The 20808-nt window shown below is 47.0% G+C and overlaps 1 protein-coding gene and 1 long non-coding RNA gene across 2 annotated transcripts in view; one reads left to right on the forward strand and one right to left on the reverse strand.

The window, feature by feature from the left end:
* PLXNA4 (plexin A4) overlaps positions 1-20808 on the forward strand; it is a 630666-nt gene that overhangs the window by 105782 nt on the left and 504076 nt on the right. The window lies entirely within an intron of this gene.
* Positions 14825-16127, reverse strand: LOC307225365. The gene is made up of 2 exons (XR_013842935.1): positions 15993-16127; positions 14825-15280 (listed from the first exon to the last, which is right to left on the reverse strand). It is a non-coding gene; the product is annotated as an uncharacterized lncRNA (long non-coding RNA).

Below are 20808 nucleotides of genomic sequence, written 5' to 3' on the forward strand. Positions count from 1 at the left end.
ATTGCCATGCAAGACTCCATACTTTCTCTTGCTGCTGTTGACCCATGGAAAAGCAACGCACCACCCTTTCCCCATCCTCTGTGCCTCCCTCTTCCTCTCCCCCCACCCCGCACTCACTATAAATTAGGTTACAATGCGTATATTGAATTTCCCTTCAGTCTCCGGTGTTGTGGCACATCTGCGATACCTCCTGCCGTTAATGGCTTTGCACACAAAAACGAAGCGTAATAAAGGTTATGATGGTTGTGTTTTAACCTCCTGGCCCCCATTGTATGCGAGGCTGGTGGGGGCTTCTGGGGAACAGTTAACTCCCATCCACACCCCCCCACACACATCACACTGCATTTTCAATGCCTCCCACTAGATAACATGGCTTCTTTGAGCCACCCCGCTGCTGCTTCGTGTTGGGTCTGCCTTTCGTGGAACAAAGCAGGGAAACTGTAATATACTCGGAGTAGAGTGTGGATTTCATGCTCTTTACTCAGCTCATAGTAGTGAGGAATGGAAGTTCCCCCGAAATGTCTGCTTTATATACATTATTTACACAATGGGCCCCACGTGATTGGCTAATTCTGGGATTCTCCTGTAGGCCAATCAGGTTGTGGATTCACTTCCACCTGGAGTTGGATTGGGTGGCTCCTGAGGACCAATCAGACTGCTGCATTCTGGATCCTATTGTTCTAGGACCAATCAGACTGCTGCATTTTGGATCCTATTCAACTCAGTACATAATAGAAACGTTCTATAAATATACTTGCTCATATGGCGAAGATGGAGAGATTGTTTTCACTCTCCAAGGGAGTAATAGATTTGAGAGAGGTGGTTGGCAGTGCGCGGGGAGAGCAATAGAAAAGTGTGGGGAAAGTGATGGAGAAAAGGGACCATAGAAGGAGAAAAGTTAAAGACTGAAGGACGGTTCATCAGGAAGTTCTCCAGCTCCACCAGCATGAGCCCTGCTGTGTCTGCAGTAAGTAGTAGCTGCAGCTGGCAGCGGTGTGGGAATTCTGGCTTGGCAAACTGGCTCAGGATGTCCCTGGGCAGACTCCATTTATAAAACAAGAGCCTGTGGGATCAGGCCAAAGGCTTATCTAGTCCAGCATCTCAAAGTGGCCAACCAGATGCTTGTGAGAAGCCTGCAAGCAAGACACGAGCACAATAGCAATTCTCCCCATTTGTGACCCACATCAACTGGTAATCAGAAGTACCCCTACCTAGAGCTGTGGAGGCAAAGCATAGCCATTGTGCCTAGTAGCTGTCAATAGCCGTCTCCTCCATTAATGTGTCTAATCCTCTTTTAAAGCAATCTAGGTTGGTGGCCATCATTGCCTCCCTTGGGCGTGAGTTCCATAGCTTAGCAATGCACTGTGTTAATAAGTCCTTCCTTTTAACTGTCCTGGATCATCCACCAGTCAGCTTGCTTGGAGGTTCTTGAGTTCTAGTGTTGTGATGGGGGAAGAAGAACTTTTCTCTATCCACTTTTTCCATGCTGTGTAAACATCTATCATGTCGCCTTATGCTCACCTTATCTCTAGGCTAAGAAAGTCCCAAACGCTGGAACTTTTCTTCATAGGAGAGTTGCTCCACCCCCTTGATCACTTTGGTTGCCCTTGCCATCACCACCCATCTGCTTAGCAGGCACGTCCAACTTCCAAGAGACTGTGATCTACAGTGGTACCTTGGGTTAAGTACTTAATTCGTTCCGGAGGTCCGTTCTTAACCTGAAACTGTTCTTAACCTGACGACCACTTTAGCTAATGGGGCCTCCCACTGCCAATGCACGATTTCTGTTCTCATCCTGAAGCAAAATTCTTAACCTGAGGTACTATTTCTGGGTTAGCGGAGTCTGTAACCTGAAGCGTATGTAACCTGAAGCGTATGTAACCCAAGGTACCACTGTACTCCCACTGTTACAAAATTCGCAGTGATCTACCCATTAAAGTTGTTAAGCTTTTTTGGGGGGAGGATGAGCCAAAGTTTTTTGTTGTTGTTGAGGGAGCGATCAGGGTCCCATGATCATCCAGGATCAAGCAGGGGACACCCCACAATCGACCAGTAGATCACGATTGACCTTTTGGACACCCCTTGCTTAGAGCATACTCACCAACATCCTGCTGGTCAAACTCGAGATGCTCTTTTTTTTGGTCTCACCCTCTTTTGGTCCAGTGCTCTGGCCTGAGCCTGCTGACTCACGCAAGAGCAAAAAAATGCGACATTCCAGGACCCAATCAGAATCTGGGATGGCTGGTAATTCTGGGATGTCCTGCTCAAATCGAGACTGTTGAATGGTATGTTATAGTAGGCCAAAATAGGTAAAGGGTAAAGGGACCCCTGACCATTAGGTCCAGTCGTGACCGATTCTGGGGTTGCGGCGCTCATCTTGCTTTATTGGCTGAGGGAGCCAGCATACAGCTTCCGGTTCATGTGGCCAGCATGACTAAGCCGCTTCTGGCGAACCAGAGCAGCTCACGGAAATGCCGTTTACCTTCCCGCTGGAGCGGTACCTATTTATCTACTTGCACTTTGATGTGCTTTTGAACTGCTAGTTGGGCAGGAGCAGGGACCGAGCAACAGGAGCTCACCCCGTCGTGGGGATTCGAACTGCCGACCTTCTGATTGGCAAGTCCTAGGCTCTGTGGTTTAACCCACAGCACCACCCGTGTCCCGGCCAAAATAGGAGCATCCCATAAATGTGCATGGCTGGCAAAACAAACAAACAAACAAACAAATCGCCTCCCATCCCAGAATACACCACCTTTTGCAATCCCAGAATACACCACCTTTTGCAATCTTCTGAAAAACTTGCTCCTTCCCAACAAACAGCCCGTTTCCCTCCTCTCGCAAATGCGTTAAACAAACAGCCCTTTTCCTGCTCGGAGGTGGACGATTTAAACATTGACAAGGGTGAGGGCTGGGAAGTAGCGGGTGGGGCGCTACCAGTTAGCTGCTGTTACTCGCCTGACCCACATCTTGTCCTGTGGACCTTGGAGCTTGGCTCTGTTGCTCATGCTCTGGCGCTGGGGCACTGCCAGAGCAGAGGTTAGGCAAGAGGTTGGCCGTTTCTTGACATGAGAGCTGGCCTCCCTGGGAGGGGAAATCTCAGATGCCCTTGGAGATGGCAGGAGATGTAAAGCCGGCAACCTTTACCCTACAGGACCACAGGGAGGAGGAAGCCCAGCAAATGCAGGAGACAGAAGGGCAAGCAGGGGGGAATAAAAGAGTGGTTCCACTTTTCGGCATGCAGAAGGACATACATTTCCGGCATGTTAGCGGAGTCAGACACCAGCAGTAGCAGAATACCAATGGGAGGCCTGCAGGCGAAGTCGAGTCATTATTTAATAATAATAATAATAAATTTTATTTATACCCCGCCATCCCTGGCCAGAGCTGGGCTCAGGGCAGCTAAGGCCAGTAAAATTGCCATAAAAACATAATAGGGGGAAAAACCCCAATTTAAAATACAGGTTAAAATGCAATTTAAAAAGCAGCCTCATTTTAAAAATAGCCCATAGATTAAAACCATAAGGGAAGGGAAACATAAGGGTCAGACTGAGTCCAAACCAAAGGCCAGGCGGTACAGCTCTGTCTTGCAAGCCCTGCGGAAAGATGTCAAATCCCGCAGGGCCCTAGTCTCTTGTGACAGAGCGTTCCACCAAGTTGGGGCCATGGCTGAAAAGACCCTGGCCCTAGTTGAGACCACCTTGCGGCTTGGGACCTCCAAAGTGTTGTCATTTGTAGACCTTAAGGTCCTCCGCGGGGCATACCAGGAGAGGCTGTCCTGTAGGTACGTGGGTCCTAGGCTGCAAACTGATATGCAAAGCTTCCTCGCCTCTTCCACTCCCGATCTCTACTCGGACCTTATCCTTTGGCTTTCAAGGGGTGCAATTCCTGTGTACCACCCCTTTCCCTAAATTTCAGGCCCTGCTTCTTAAATCCTCTGGCTCGACAGGGAGCAACCATTAGCTCTTTCAACCCAGGCAGCAAAATCTTGCTGGTGGTCCCTGTGTCTAGCAGCTGAGATTGTCACCAGTGCTCCTAAAGGGGGGGGGAGGGGCTGTAGCTCAGGAGAACACCTGCTTGGCATGCAGAAGGCCCCAGGCTCAGTCCCTGGCATCTCCAGGTAGCGATGGGAGAAAAGCCTGGAAAGCCATTGCCAGTTAGTGTAGTCCATGCTGAACTGGATGGAGCAATGGACTGACTGTGCATAAGGCAGTTTCCTATGTTCCTCCTTCTCTGAGTGCCCTCACCTGTGGATCTGAGGCAGGTGGATGCTGGAGCGGGGCCTTTTCAGCTCTGGCACCCTGACTACAGCACTTCCTCCAAAGGGAGATCTGCCTGGTATCCTTATTACTGTCCTTGCAACATGTCAACGGGCTGTTAGGAATGCAGGTTTATTCACAAGTCAGGAAGCGCAATCAGCTTTTATTCACAAAAGTAAAAACACAGCAGAGTTCACCTAGGCCAGCGGTTCTCAACCTGTGGGTCCCTAGATGTTGTTGGACTACAACTCCCATCATCCCTGAGCTCTGGCCTTGCTAGCTAGGGGTGATGGGAGTTGTAGTTCAACAACATCTGGGGACCCACAGGTTGAGAAAGGCTGATCTAGGCTAATCTGCCCTAGTTGAAGATGTTTTTGGGATGGGCGCCCGGCCTCTCCTCCTCTCTCTAGCCCTCTCTCTTTGGACTCCTCCCAAGTAGCCGTAAACTGTGGTGAGGCGGGGCTGGTGGATCTGCTTCTGGGCCTGTCTGCTCCATTGCTCAGTGAGGCTCTTCATGATCTGGGTGTCAGTGGAGGAGGGGGGCTAGCTGAAGTGGGGCTGTCCAACTGCTGAGCAACTGAAGCAACACCTGGCTCCTCTCTGTCAAGACTGCATGCTCACACTGAAACACACAGCCCAGTCTTGTCCTGGAACGGCTTTCTTCTTCAGACTTCTCTGCATTCACTCAAACCTCCTGCTTCCATTACTGCCCAGCTTGTCCCTTCTGCAGAGTGGTCCTCAGTGTCCCACCACCACTGTCCTGGGTCTAAGTCTTCTGTTGAGATTTTTGACTACGTGGCATTCTGCGCAGCTTCACACAGAGTCAATTAAGCGTTGGCCGAAAGCCAAGGATGACTGAGCAGAGAGGAGTTGTCTGCCTAGAGATATGGGACCCTGAAAACAGGTCTGCCATTGGTTGAGGCATGAGTGTGTGTTGGTCAGTGTGGAGTCTGAGAGTCGTTTGGAGTTTGTGAAGAGAGAGGTGGTTAAGATCTGTATTTGTTCATGTATATAGTAACTTGTAGGTAAAGGTAAAGGGACCATTAGGTCCAGTCAAGGCCGACTCTGGGGTTGCGGCGCTCATCTCACTTTATTGGCCGAGGGAGCCAGTGTACAGCTTCCGGGTCATGTGGCCAGCATGACTAAGCCGCTTCTGGCGAACCAGAGCAGTGCACGGAAACGCCGTTTACCTTCCCGCCAGAGCAGTACCTAATTATCTACTTGCACTTTGACGTGCTTTCGAACTGCTAGGTTGGCAGGAGCAGGGACCAAGCAACGGGAGCTCCCCCTGTCACGGGGATTCGAATCGCCGACCTTCAGATCGGCAAGCCCTAGGCTCTGTGGTTTAACCCACAGCGCCACCCGCGTCCCTTTTAGTAACTTGTAGAGTCTGCTGTAAATAATAAACACCTCTAAGTAACCAAGTTACTAGTAGCAGCGTTTTGTTCCTGCTTTGTCCATCCTGCCTGCAACTGATTGCTTTCTGGAACTCTGCGTATGCTCTGCTAAGGTCTGGCTAAGGTCCTGCAACAGGTCGAAGTTGCAAAACACCAACATCTTCTTCCTCTGTGTCATCTCTGGGGGGATTCTTGGACTGGCATCTCCTACCACTCTTCCTCATCCAGCCAGTCCCTGACTCAATGTCTGTTCCGTATAGATGAGCTTTTGCTGGCTTCGCTGATTTGTTGCATCTGCTGGTGTCTTTTTCTTTTTTCCTTTTACCTTGGCCTCAGGTTGGCCTGTTGTTTCCTGAATTATTTAACTGCTGCTTCCATTCCTATTATTTATGCATAATGGCATGCACTTTGATTTCATTTGCCTTTTTTGTGATTTTTGTTCGGAGATTCTCCCAACAAGCTTCACCAAATGCTGATTTGGGCAGGAAGGCGGTATGCAAAACATTTGAATAAAGGGACAAACGCATGCGTGAATCATAACCATGGCCTCAAACTCTGCAGGCAAACCAGGCTCCTCAGGTTCTATCCATACATTTGCTTTACAGTGGTACCTCTGGTTGCGAACGGGATCCGTCCGGAGGCCCATTCGCAACATGAAAAGCCCGCAACCTGAAGCACCATATCTGCGCAGGTGCGCGGTGCGATTTGGTGCTTGTGCGCATGTGCGAGCGGCAAAACCTGGAAGTAACCCTTTCCGGTACTTCCAGGTCACCGCAGGACTCAACCTGAAAAAATGTAACATGAAGCAAATGTAACATGAGGTATGACTGTATTTATTCTGCTTGTAAAACGTGAGTTATCATTCTATGGTAGAGGCTGAGGTGCTGATGGGGCAGAATAGACAGGTAAGGTGGGACATGGAGGACAACAAAAGCTCTGCTGGAACAGGTCAGAGACCCATTTGGTTCAGCATCCTGTTCTCACAGTGACCAACAGGCAGTGGCATAGCGTGGGTTGCCAGGTCCCAGGGCCTCATGGAGGTGGTGGGAGGGAGGGAGGATAACCAACAGAGTATGTATGCGCATTCAGCTGCCTAACCGTGTCCATGTCACTCAGGAGATCGCAGCCACAGACATAAGAAATGCAGAGTCTTTCTGTGGAAAAGCCATTTTCAATGGAGCCCAGTGACGGAAGCACTTAGCTGTATCGAGGCAGCACAGGATGTTGGAGTAGATGGGCTGCTGGCCTGATCCAGCAGGCTCTTCTCATGTTTTAGAACATGGCAACACATGTTCCAGGAAGGCTTATTGATTTCCTGTTTGTCCAAGGATCTAACAAACATGTGTTCTAACAAACATGCTGCTGATTTCATTCTGTCTCTGCTACAGAGACAGAATTTGCTCCTCAGACCTTTCTCATCCAAATCCTTCCATAGTATGTTCTTAAGCAGGGCCTGAGAAGTATAAACAGAAAAGGGGCAGTTGTGCAATCCTGCCCCATGAGGAGCATAAATGCTGTTCAGAGTCTGCAAACTGTGAGCATTGTTTTTAGCTTCTTTTTTAAAAATAAAATAAAATAAAAGCTTTTGGTTTTAAAATCAGACTCTGTGCTTTTTGGTTTGGTGGATACTTCCAGGCTCATACCTCAAGGTTACTCACCTTTGGCCTGGGGTCACTCAGAAATTTAGCATTTGAATGGAGGACTTACAACTAGTTCTTTAAGGCTTATTCTACCTATCGATGCTATTGATTTTTTCAATTGGAAGTGGTGGTCAGTAACAGCACTTCCAAACTCCCAGGGGGGCCTTATCCTGCCATCTCTAGCTCGAGATAATACATTTGTAAATGCCCTTGTCACTAGGTCTGCAAGCTGGATAAATTCTGGCTTCTGTAATCACCTGCCGGGATTTGTCTATGTGCAACTGCAAGCTCACGGTGGATTTGTGTAGCACTACCAAGACAAGTCACTTGTGGATTACAATTCGTCAGTTCCAAGACTGATGGTCTACCAAAACTGATGCCCTCCAGAAATTCTTGGGCTATAGTTTCCATCAGCCCCAGCCAGCACATGATGATAGAGCATATGCTTCGCAGGTAGAAGGTCCGTTGAGAAGATAACCTCCTTGAGTAACTGAAGCAAAAATTGAAGGAAATAATGCAAATAACCGAAGCAGAATCTGATGTGCAAATGAGGATTGGAGGGATATATGACAGCCAGCGACTGTTTTGGAGCCGGCTCATCTGAAAGCACTTTGAAACAAAACAAAACACCCTTCCTTTGTTCCAGCGTCTTGGAGTCCAGATATTTTTAACGTCTCTTGACTATAAAGGACTCTAGAAGAAATAGATTTGATGGAGACATCAGCATGAGAGCACACACATACACCAAGATGCTGATAGACGTGTTTGTTAGACAATGTACCAAAATACCTGTTTGTCTCCCGGATTCTGTTAATAAAGAGGGTTTTATATATATATATATATATATATATATATATATATATATATATAAAGTTGTTTTTTCGTGGCATTGTTCAATTGTGCTTGACAATAGGCGAAATCAGCAGTTCTGAATGCATGCTGAAATACTTGAAGGAATCTAGACTGTTTGTTTGTTATTTTCAGCACAGCCAGTTCATCCCAACTCTTAATTGACTGCCAGGGAATCTCTCTCTCTTACTCCTTTTTAAGATCATCCCATCTGCTGGGAAGTGTTCCATCTTTGGGGCGGTTGAAGAACCAGACAGAAATTGACATTTGAGGGGAGCAGCAAGCACTTATATTATTATTATACCAGTTTGAGAATGTCTCTTTATACCAGAGATGTCAAACACTCTGAATAGCTATCATATATTTAAATAGGGGTTTAGAGCTATTCTTATTGCACAGCCACCCACCTGTGTGGCAATATATATATATGTATGCAGCGTATCTGAGTGCATAAATTATGTTGCTATAATTACACCCATGTGGAAAGAGAACTCTATAGATTTATATAGAAGCAGTTCTGGAAGGCAGACATTGCAGCCTCTTTTGGGGTGTGCTTTTCGGTCTGATTACAGGGTAGTTAATGGTACTGCTCTCTGATAACAGTCATTGCTTGCTTTATTCCTCTTGCCCCAAACAACTTGACTGATAGAAGAAAGTGATTAAACGAATAATGTATACCCCTAGGCAAAACAATGCTTTGCAAGTACAGCCCCAATAATACTTGAAAATAATATACAATCCACACTAATCCTACGGCAACTTTGCCGACAGTAATTGCTCACACAAGCGCTCACATATTGGGTTCCTTTGAGGTGCAGCTACCATAGCTTCAGTCTGGTTTGATTTCAAAATGTGTTTCCCATCTGACTGAGGTCCTATGGAGACGTAATGCTCAACCATGGTTTGTTTTACATAACCATGGTTATTATTGAAATTGAAATACTTTATTGTCACTTGTATAACTTGTATACAGTGAGATTACATGAGCACCCCCCACTCAGCTCTCTTAGTCTTAATTCCCCTCGTTTACTGACGCACACCCACCAAACCCAAAAGTCTGTTGCCCTGTTGTTATTTTTTCATTCAGCAGCCTAACAGCCCACAGATAGAAGCTGTTCTTCACCCTGTTGGTGCGACTAATCCTGCTTCTATATCTTCTGCCCGAGGGCAGGAGATCAAGAAAGTGCCGGGCAGGGTGTGAATCATCCTTGAGAATTTTCCTCACTCTCCTGAGGCAATGTTCTTCTGCTATTTCATCCAGCAGATTCATGGGACAGCCCATAATATCTTGTGCTGTATTCGCCACCCTCTGTAGGCACTTCTTATCAGTTGATGTCAAACCAGCATACCACACTGTGATGCAGTATGAAATGACACTTTCTATTGTGGACTGGTAGAAGGAGATCATCAAATGTTGACTGACATCATTCTTTCGCAATATTTTGAGGAGATGGAGTTAGGAACTGGATTAGGAACTAGTTCAGAATACCTAAAACACAGAAAAGGATTGGCTGCAAATCAGGTTAAGAAAATCCTGATTTGAAATGAGTTTGTGTTAACCATGACTAAGTGATAACATTTGCACTTTGCAAACCTTGGCTAAGGCAGCACTCTGGCCAGCAATGTCAAACTATTGTAGATGTCTCCCTGTTCAAGGGGCAAGGCTTCATTTGGATAAGATAAACCAAGCATGCACTATATATATATATATATATATATATATATATATATATGGGTTTTTTTTAACCAGGGTTAGGGCAATAAACCTGATTGGTGGTAACCATGGTTACACACTCTGCCAATGCCAGTGTTTGGTGTTAAAAGACTTGCTAGCATATCTGATTTTCTCTGTCCAGCATTGGAAGGTATGTGTGGCTGCTGTGCATCTCTCTGAAGTGGATAAATTTCATGTCCTTCAAGGTGGCTGCATAAATGAGGTTATAGTTTAAATGAATTAGCTTGTAATTAGGTAATCAAAACTGTAATGTGTTGGACTGGTGTCAGGGTATGGCTTCATGCCTTTTGAAGGTAGTGGGTTGGTTTTTCTGTTTTTAAATAGTGGAGTCATTATATTTTAATTGCAGCAAGATAGTGCTGTAATTACCAGAACTGAATTGTCTGAGATGATGCCGCTTCAGTTCAAAGAGAGTTTCCCAACGAGAAAAAGAAAAACAACTGTTTGATTTTGGGGTGATTCCATAGAGCGCGCTGCGATTTATCAGATGTTATTCCAATTTCCTTGTGCTGGTGGAAATGCGTGTAAGATCAGAGCGCTCCGCACCACTGTGGCTTCTGTCTCCCCCTCCCTCCTTGGAGTCCTCTGGTCCTCCTGCATTGGCATATTTTATGCTGCCAGGCCTGTCTCCTGGGCAGCTGAGAGGGAAGTCCAAGGCTATATCAGAGACAGAGCAAGGAGGAGAATATGAAACCCATTCAACAAAAGCAGATCTCCCAGTTGCTCCTTGACAAGAAGCTTTTGCCTGGGTCATGAGCGTTCCACCTCTCGCCTACCGCAGTGAAGACACTCCCTGCGGCTGGTCTTTCTGTAGTTCTTTCCATTAGCCGGAGAGTCGCCAGCTTGATGTCTGAGGTGGGCTTGAGCTCTGACAAACGCCTTTCATTTTATTTGGCTACAGAGAAGACCGCCAACTAGAGTTTCTTTATCCATGTGGCAATAGTTTTGAACAACAACAACAAAAATTATCCTGAGGAATGAATCCTCCAAAGACAAAAAAATGCATTGAATCAAAAGGTGGTTCAGTGTGGCTTCCCAGTTTAGATTCTGGCCTTGGGGCCTGGCATCTTTTGGTGGGCCCTCGTTTTCCAAGGGCACATAGGCTCGGCAATTCATTTCCACCCTCTGTTCCTCCTCCTCCTTGCATTTTATACATGGGCAGAAAATATTTTGACAGACCAGTGGTGCAGAAAATGACTTGTTGCTGCCGAAGTGCAGCGTCTCTTGACCACAATTACGATGCATCGTATGTAAAAGCATCACTTTCCTCAGGTGTTCTGCTGATCCACTTACTTTTGCCTCTGATCTCTCTGACTGAAATATACATTATCAGGACTCTTTTGCAATCATTTCACCAGCATGAATAATTTCCGCCAAGTAATAATGCAAGGATTGCTCCACTCGATTACCTTCAAGGACTACTCTGGCCGACATGACCTTCAGGCTGTGTGCCATGTGATCTTACTGTTCTTCCCATTACGGCTTACAGGTAGCAGACTGAAAGTTTGCTTTATCGTGACGTCGCCCTTTGATGACGTCACTACCGCTTATAGAATCATAGAATGATAGAGTTGGAAGAGACCACAAGGGCCATCGAGTCCAACCCCCTGCCAAGCAGGAAACACCATCAGAGCACTCCTGACATATGGTTGTCAAGCCTCTGCTTAAAGACCTCCAAAGAAGGAGACTCCACCACACTCCTTGGCAGCAAATTCTACTGTCGAACAGCTCTTACTGTCAGGAAGTTCTTCCTAATGTTTAGGTGGAATCTTCTTTCTTGTAGCTTGGAACCATTGCTCCGTGTCCGCTTCTCTGGAGCAGCAGAAAACAACCTTTCTCCCTTCTCTATGTGACATCCTTTTATATATTTGAACATGGCAATCATATTACCCCTTAACCTCCTCTTCTCCAGGCTAAACATGCCCAGCTCCCTTAGCCGTTCCTCATAAGGCATCGTTTCCAGGCCTTTGACCATTTTGGTTGCCCTCCTCTGGACACGTTCCAGTTTGTCAGTGTCCTTCTTGAACTGTGGTGCCCAGAACTGGACACAGTACTCCAGGTGAGGTCTGACCAGAGCAGAATACAGTGGCACTATTACTTCCCTTGATCTAGATGCTATACTCCTATTGATGCAGCCCAGAATTGCATTGGCTTTTTTAGCTGCCGCTTAATATGGTTTGCATCGCAAATAATAACAGTGTTTGTATCGGGGGTTTCCTTTCCTTCACATATGTTATGTCAGCAATCTCACAATGTTAGATAAACTCAGATATATAAGCTAATTGCCAAATAGCACCTTAAACCTAGTTCACAATGGAATGTCTAAACCCCATTTTGTTTTTGTTTTTATAATGAAATTTATTACTGTTTTTAATACTGATTATTCATTTCATTTCTATACCGCTTTGTATTTTAAATAAAAAAATTCTCAAAGCAGTTTATAACACGTTAAAACATCAAATAAAACAATCCAGAATAAAACAAATTCAAACTTTAGCGAAAATATTTCAGATCCTTCTCCAAGGGGTGCTTTGCTTTTCACATATTTATTGACCTACTTAATTTATATAGCTGCCCCGTAGTAGAAGTACTCTAGGAAAGCGGTGTGGTGTTGTAGTTGGCGTGTTGGACTAGGATCTGGGAGATCAGGGTTCAAATCCCGACTCAGGCATGAAGCTGACTGGGTGAGCTTGGGCTAATCTGAATCACATGGCAGCGTAGAAGCACAAGGCGTGTTTCTTTTGTTGCAGTGCTACTATGTGCAGTGCCAGCCAGCTAGGTGGAGATGTCAGTTGGCAACCTGGCATCCAGAGATCTCTCCACATGGCCGCAGTTGGACCTGTGCCATTCACGAAACGTTCCTGTGTGGGAATGTTCTGGGGTGCAGGAGAGGATATATTGACTAATTATATCCTTATCCAACTTGTGCTAACAAGTTCCCAAAATATCAGCAGAGTTTATGACATTCCCCTTTTAGTTCGCAACGGTAATGTCTGCACAGGTTCGCTAGAACCTCTATAATAATTACTCTGGTAATTTCCCCTTTGTTCCCTCTTAAAATACAAGACACGACACAGTCTTCATAAAAGTATAAAAGAGTTTACTCATGTTCTGTTCACAATATGATCCCAGAAGGCAGACAACTTTAAAAAGGTTACATACACTTAGAATCTATCTTATAGGAAGATAGTACTGTCCTCTCTTGGCTGAGAGCCAAGAGGGCATGTTGCTCCTTCAGAAGATGAAGATGAGAGAGAGAGATATGGCTGCCTGCCCTGTGCTTTTATCATTTACCTGCACAGGTGAGGCCACACCCACCTCTGGTCACATGTGGAGGAAGTCCGTCCCCAGGAAGTTTACCTGCTTGCTAGACAGACATCCCTCCCCATGTTCTAACATGTACACTCTAGGAATGTTGTCATTGACTGCTCCTGTGTTTACATACCACATCCTGAAGTCACGAACCATAGTCAGGTGTATGTCAGCCATTCAAAAACACTGTGAAGTTAACTCTTTATTCAAAGAGTTATTCAAAGAAACCGGAACAGCACAGGTCTAGTGATCCCAGCAACTCTTCCCAGTAGGTCTTGCCCTAACGAGGCAGTTGCAAGGACTGAAATGTTGGGATACTGCTGGGAAGACGGGGGCATCAGGCAGGCCCCCAGCTGGCTCCAGCCACTGGCCGGCAGCTGGTCTCCCTTGAAACAGCATCAATCAGTGACACGAGCCTCAGATACATTTAGAGACCCATGCACGCTCTGTCAGCAGAGTGTGTAAATCTTCTCACAGCAGAAGAGGCGGACAGAAAAATGTGTAAGCATAATGTAAGCATAATATTCAGCATAGTTCAGGGACAGAGGAAAACATGTCTGCTTACCTTCGTCTCCAGCAAAACGGGCAGTAACACAAAAAGGAAGTTCCCAGCAGACTGCTGGAAGTAAACAGGCATGTGACACACCAGTCATGCCTGCTCCTTTTAAGGAACTATATCCTAACATGAAGGTCCCCGCCTTCCCACAGCTGCCTAGGTCCTCTCCTCTCCAGGTTTCCCCTCCAAGCAATTGGAGATTGCGTCTGCATGCAACCAATCTCTCATCTGCTCTTTTCATTTCTCTCTGTGTTCTGGGAGACCAGGGGGAGGGGGGAAGGAGCTGGTTGCAGCAGGAGAGGGGAGACTCCCTGGATTCTTCAGCAGCCTGACTTAACTCTGTCCCTTGCCACTCCTCCTCTCCAGCCTCCGAATCAGGACTGCTCTCTGCCACAGGCTCTTCTTGCTCACTAAAGCCTGTTGCCCCTTCAGCTTCCTACACCTCCTCCTCCCAGGCTGTTGCCTCTTCTCCCTCTGACCATTCATCGTCATCTTACCAACACTCCCCAGGCTCTGAGCCTTCTTCCCTTGGGGGTTCCCCAGCTGGTGCCCCCCCCCCACTGCTCAGCATCCAGCCAGTCCAGGCCAACAGGTAGTAGTGGCAAAGAATTGCTCTCTATGAAACCCGGTACACAACACTGGGCTAGATGGACCAATGGAATATAAGGCAGTGTCCCATGATCTTTTGCTCCTCTGCTCTTTGAATTGAGAAAGACTCAAGCCTTGGAAACAGGAAAAACCCAGCTGGAGGCTGGCCATTGCTGAAGGAGTCTGGCAAGGCAAGAGTAGAGCGGCTGGTTTCTCATGGCCCAAAGACCAAGAGGCACCCAAGAACGAGTTTGCATTGATATTTGAGCCATGCATTATTAATCCTCGCACTGAACGCAAATTAGCTATGCAACATGTGTGCCCGATAGAACGCTCAACAGCCATGCAGCCAAGGAAGCCAGGATTAGTATTCAGCATTTGCCTCTTTTAAAAGAATTTGCTTCTAAATCGTATTTTCTCCTGACTTGCCGTTACATTCTGGGTAGCAATCAGTATATTTTAAAAAATAAACACACACACACACACTCCTCTGGTGTTTAAACACTGCAGAACAACCTCTCTTTAATATGAATGAGGCGTGTGATGCATGAGTGACAGGCAGTGGCCAGACTCTGATGGATCTGTGGTGACTTCAAGCGGAAGAGGTTTTTGTCTCCTTAGATGGAACGGAGTGGCAGCTAAATATCTCTTTAATAATTTGTAGCATGAAGTGCAGGGCGAGGGGGGCAGGGGGCAGAGAGAGCCTGACTTGGACGCACAATAATGTGGATTTTTTTTATGTGTGTAAAGGGTGTAGAACCAGGAGTTTGGCTCCGTTGACTTCCTGCACCACAGTGGCATGTTAGCAGCAGCAGCCGTGGGATTTGCTGCTCTGTTCTCTGATTCACTTGGGTACCACATCTGGAGAGTGCTGAAGGGCGGCAGCCAAACTGCTAGCTCAGCAGTGGACAGGTGACCACAAAGGACTGGTGAGGTTTCACCGGGACCTATAAAGCAAGGATAGAGAATCTGTGGCCCCCAATGAGAGCCAGCTGGTGTAGTGGTTAAGAGCGGTGGACTCATAATCTGGTGAACAGGGTTCGATTCCCTGCTCTTTCACATGCAGCTGCTGGGTGACCTTGGCCAGTTGGCTCTGGCTGGCTTCAGGAGCTGCTTGCTGCCATGGCGCCCGCCATTTTTCCTCACCGGAAGTCCCCATATGATGTGTCTTGTGTGCAACACATCATATGGGGACTTCTGGTGAGGAAAAATGGCGGGTGCCATGGCAGCAAGCAGCTCCTGAAGCCAGCCAGAACCAACTGCGCTACCAGGCTGGCTCCAGGCTGCTGAGGCTGCCGCTGCCACATTTCCCAGGGACAGATTTGCAAATCTGGGGACATTCCAGGGACGGAATTTGTCCGGGGACCAGTGGCGTAGCGTGGGTTATCAGCACCCGGGGCAAGGCAAGTAATTTGCACCCCCTAACCCATGGATTTGCGCCCCCTAACCCATGGATTTGCGCCCCCTAACCCGTGGATTTCCCTAACCCCCAGATGTTGCGCCCGGTGCGGCCGGCCCCCCCTGCACCCCCCACGCTACGCCACTGCCGGGGACAGATTTGCAAATCTGGGGACTGTCCCTGGGAACCGGGGACGTCTGGTAACCCTAGCCTACAGAGAGTACCTTACAATGAACGAGCCTTTCCTTGGTGACATTTACCTTCAGTAGGTGAGTCAATATTTCCTGGTGTTTCCTGTTCCCCATTTCTGAATCTGTATGGACAATGAGTGCTCGTTGACTGAGAGGCGTGTTTCAGCTTTCACCACCGTCTTGTAAAGTGTCCGTAGCCTGACAACTTCGCATGCATCTCACATTCCAACAGGAAATCCTCACAATGTCCAGTCAGGTGTAGGACTGATGTCACAATGGCCTCTGGCCAATCAGTGAACGCTGAAGTATAGTCACAACTCTCCAGGACTTGTGGCGGAACTTTCTGGATCTGGTCTACTGGGCAAGGCACTGGACCCCACCCCTCTTTTCTCCTCCTCTCATGGTGGCCTAGTTCTCTGCTTTCTGGAAATATAATTTTGAGCGGCATAAATGTTAGAATCTGAAAGATTTTGCCAAGCAAATTGAATGTTAAGAGCAAGATCTTACATGCTGAATAAGAATGCAGCTATTTCTGGATATTGGATTTCTCTCCCCAGACCCAAGCAAATGATTTTCAAATGGGCAAGATGTTGAAAGAGGAAGAAGCATGATTTTTTTCTTTTTCTTTTGCAGTTTGCTATAACCAGTACATAAAAATGATTTGTAGGGCAATTTGTATAAGGAGACCAGTGCAGTATTTTATTTCAAAAGCATGTTGTTATCAAAAATTGGACACAATCCTGCTTACAGTTGAGCAGTTTCAAGTTCCATAATTCAGTTTTTTAAAAACTGCCCCTTTGAAATCAGCGGGGGCTTCAGAGTGTTTTGCAAGCATTTTGTATGTCTTAAAAAGACAGGACATTATACCAATGTTTTAATTCCGTCTTCTTTAGGCTTAATTGCTGTTTTAACTGGGCAAAGGCTGCCAGAGAAGCGTATTCTTGGAAACATGTGCATGGTGAATCCTAAAAAACAAACCAACCAAAAGGTAAAGGTAAAGGTACCCCTGCCCGTACGGGCCAGTCTTGACAGACTCTGGGGTTGTGCGCCCATCTCACTTAAGAGGCCAGGGGCCAGCGCTGTCCGGAGACACTTCTGGGTCACATGGCCAGTGTGACATCGCTGCTCTGGCGAGCCAGAGTCGCACACGGAAACGCCGTTTACCTTCCCGCTGGTAAGCGGTCCCTATTTATCTACTTGCACCCGGAGGTGCTTTCGAACTGCTAGGTTGGCACGCGCTGGGACCGAGCAGCGGGAGCGCACCCCGCCGCAGGGATTCGAACCGCCGACCTTTCGATCGGCAAGCCCTAGGCGCTGAGGCTTTAACCCACAGTGCCACCTGCGTCCCTAAACCAACCAAACCCAGAAAAAAAAAACACCACTTTTTATTTCTTGCTTTCTTGGGTAGGTTTTGGCCCCTTCTGCACTTTGATAATGGTACTGGCCCACCTTAAAGGACTGTTGTTCAGAGTACTGCACTTTGAACAATTAGTAGTAGTAATAATAATAATCTCATCCATTTGATGGCGTTCTGAGAATTGGGCTCCGTTTCCTAATAAGTCACGCCATCAATAATCTTCTGCTGTTTCCCAGTTAAGTTTCCAGCTTTCCTGATGGCATTTCCACCCTCTCTGCTGAAACCAGCCAAGCAGCTTGGGGGGTTATGGTGGCACTTGTTCTCATTGCTGATTGAGCAATAATGAAATTAATAGCCTCTTACAGCTCTTACATTAACAATGAAGTCAGCGTGTCAGTGGCTATTTACAATACAAGTTACACTGGTGACATTCTGGTGCACTGAGCAGTTCATATTCCTAGATCTTTGCCACAGCAATAAAATCAATCAGCCATTTGCAAGCACAAGAGCATAATGAGGGGGGCTCTTCAAAGGGCAGAGCTCTCCACACTGAGCACCAAGAAAATTCAAAAAATCCTGCTCTTGGAATAAATTATTTGGAGCTGGCAAATCTGCCTATTTACATTTATTGATTCCGATTGCAGTATTGGAGGTGTACCAGATTTGGGGTTTTTATTCGGCTGGGGCTAAAAGCAAGAAGGAGGTGGCCGATGTACAAATTAGATGTGTAAAAGTGTGCACCTAAGGGCAGCTCTGCACATCATGATCCTTGTGAGAAACGCCTTCTTCTTTGGCGATCCCTCGTAGCCGAGTAAGATTGTCTTCCACGAGTACGGTCTTAACAGTGAGTCCATAAGTTACTGTGGAGGCCAATTCTGGATCCACACGCCCTTCCACAGTGGGGACATTGGTTTCTGGGTGGGAGTTGATCACGGTGTGGATTTGCCAAGTGTGTCTTCCTCTTAGCACGTTTCTCTCTTGCGTCCTGAGTTCGCGTGTCTTCAAAGCCCATGGCACCTTTGGTAAAAGCAAGAAGGAGGCAGCCGATGTACAAATTAGATGTGTAAAAGTGTGCACCTAAGGGCAGCTCTGCACACCATGATCCTTGTGAGAAACACCAGGGTGTTCCCTAAAGCAAAGATGCAAAGTGTGGATCTCATATGGAGGTATCTGATGTAACTTTGCACATTGTAGTATGCTGGTCTGGTGGTCCTAGATGTGTTCCCAGGAGAATGTACCCGAGTATTGAAAGAAGCATTGGCTCATGTACATATGCCCATGCGTTTCAAGTTTCCTGCACTAGTGCTAATCTAAGGAGCTGCCTCATGGCAAACCTGGGTTTACAACAGCAAATAAAGGACATCCCTTTGCTAGTGTGTGCAAGGACACACGTATCTGTATGCATCTTTTGGTATAACAACTTTATCGCAAAATGCAAATTTCAGACAACGGCAGCCTTTAAGTCAGCTTAGGTAGGCTCGCATGAATGGAACACATTTCTCCCTCATCCAGTGCTGTTTTTCTAGAAAAAGAAGTGCTGGAACTCACCACAAACACCTCCCTTGCTCTCTTATGATGCAAATGGCACCCACCTGAGAGTGGCTGGAACTGAGTTCCGGAAAGTTCTGGCTGAAAAAAAGCCCGGCCCTTTCCTCTAATGCGATTGTCCCGAGTGCAAATCCAGCACCTACCACAAGCTCTTTGTCAGAGCTGGGGTAACTGTGATCCAGGAAGACCTTACTGTACGAATAGTATTTGGACTTCCCCTGCATGTGAAGACAGGCTGCGGTGGATTGAGCAGATGAGACCAATACAGTGACACCTCGGGTTACATACGCTTCAGGTTACATATGCTTCAGGTTGCACACTCCGCTAACCCAGAAATAGTGCTTCAGGTTAAGAACTTTGCTTCAGGATAAGAACAGAAATCGTGCTGCGGCAGCACGGCGGCAGCAGGAGGCCCCATAAGCTAAAGTGGTGCTTCAGGTTAAGAACAGTTTCAGGTTAAGAACGGACCTCCGGAATGAATTAAGTACTTAACGCGAGGTACCACTGTAATGGGTTCAACAGTCAAGAAGGCAGTTTCGCTCGTGCAGAGGGAAGTGAGGGGCAGGTGGGGTTCATCAACCTGGGAAGGTAGCCCAGCTAGGAGGAATAAAACTCTGCTCCAAACCTCTGCTGCTGTGTGGGATATCTTTGGGAGAATAAAAGGCTCAGGAGTAAATGCTACACAAATCCCTAAGATGGTTGGATGGCGTCTTGTACGCCTCCTTCTGGCAACTTCTGCAGCCAAGCTGGTGCCAAAAGTCTTGCTCTGCTTCCCTTTCGACCACATCAGCGAGGCTGAGAGGGGGGTCTTGTCATCTGGACAGCCCAGGACCTCCACACACACTGCCCAACCTAGGTTCTGCTAATGCAGCTGTTTGACCTCACCCCAGGAGGTGCACTCCATTGTGTCTTGAGACAGAGGGAAGCTAACAACAATCCAGTATTCTTATCCACATTACAGAGATTACAGTATTGGCCCAGTTTATTAGAACTGAGTTAATGCATGTGATGCACTTTGAACACTTCAATTTTGCGATAAAGACACTCAGCTGTCCAGAATGCGGCAGCTAGACTGGTGACCTGGGGCGGCCGCCGAGACCATATAACACTGGTCTTGAAAGACCTACATTGGCTCCCAGTACGTTTCCGGGCACAATTCAAAGTGTTGGTGCTGACCTTTAAAGCCCTAAACGGCCTCGGCCCAGTATACCTGAAGGAGCGTCTCCACCCCCATCATTCTGCCCGGACACTGAGGTCCAGCGCCGAGGGCCTTCTGGCGGTTCCCTCATTGCGAGAAGCAAAGCTACAGGGAACCAGGCAGAGGGCCTTCTCGGTAGTGGCGCCCGCCCTGTGGAACACCCTTCCAGCAGATGTCAAAGCGATAAACAACTACCTGACATTCAGAAGACATCTTAAGGCAGCCCTGTTCAGGGAAGTTTTTAACGTGTGATATTTTACTGTATTTTTTGTTTCTATGGAAGCCGCCCAGAGTGGCTGGGGAGGCCCAGCCAGATGGGCAGGGTATAAATAAATTATTATTATTATTATTATTATTATTATTATTATTATTATTATCAGTATTCCTTCTTACGTAGCCATCTTCAGGAATTCTGTGCGATCAGGCTGTACAAGGGGAGGAACTCTGCATATGTTGAGAACAAGTGGTCTTTGCTATTGTTCCCCATATTCCAGAACTCAGGCTTGAGATTCATTGAAGGCTGAGGGCTGGTCCCTGGCACAAATTAAGCTCAAGGTCTGCCCTCATTAGAGTTGCCTGTGTATTGGTGTATTGGGCTTTCTCCTTTTCCTTTTCCTGACTGCTGCAGACTCTTGAATCCTTGCGGAACAACTGATGGGCTGGTGCATCTGGGAGCGGAATCTTTAAAAGGGTTGAAATCAATGTGAAGTGTCACTCAAGTGGCCCAACAATGCCGGGAAATCAATGCAGAATCCGAAATGAAGAACATGCAGGGGAAATGA

This window comes from Podarcis cretensis, assembly GCF_951804945.1.
Source record: "Podarcis cretensis genome assembly, chromosome: 10".
NCBI classification, from domain to species: Eukaryota; Metazoa; Chordata; class Lepidosauria; order Squamata; family Lacertidae; genus Podarcis; species Podarcis cretensis.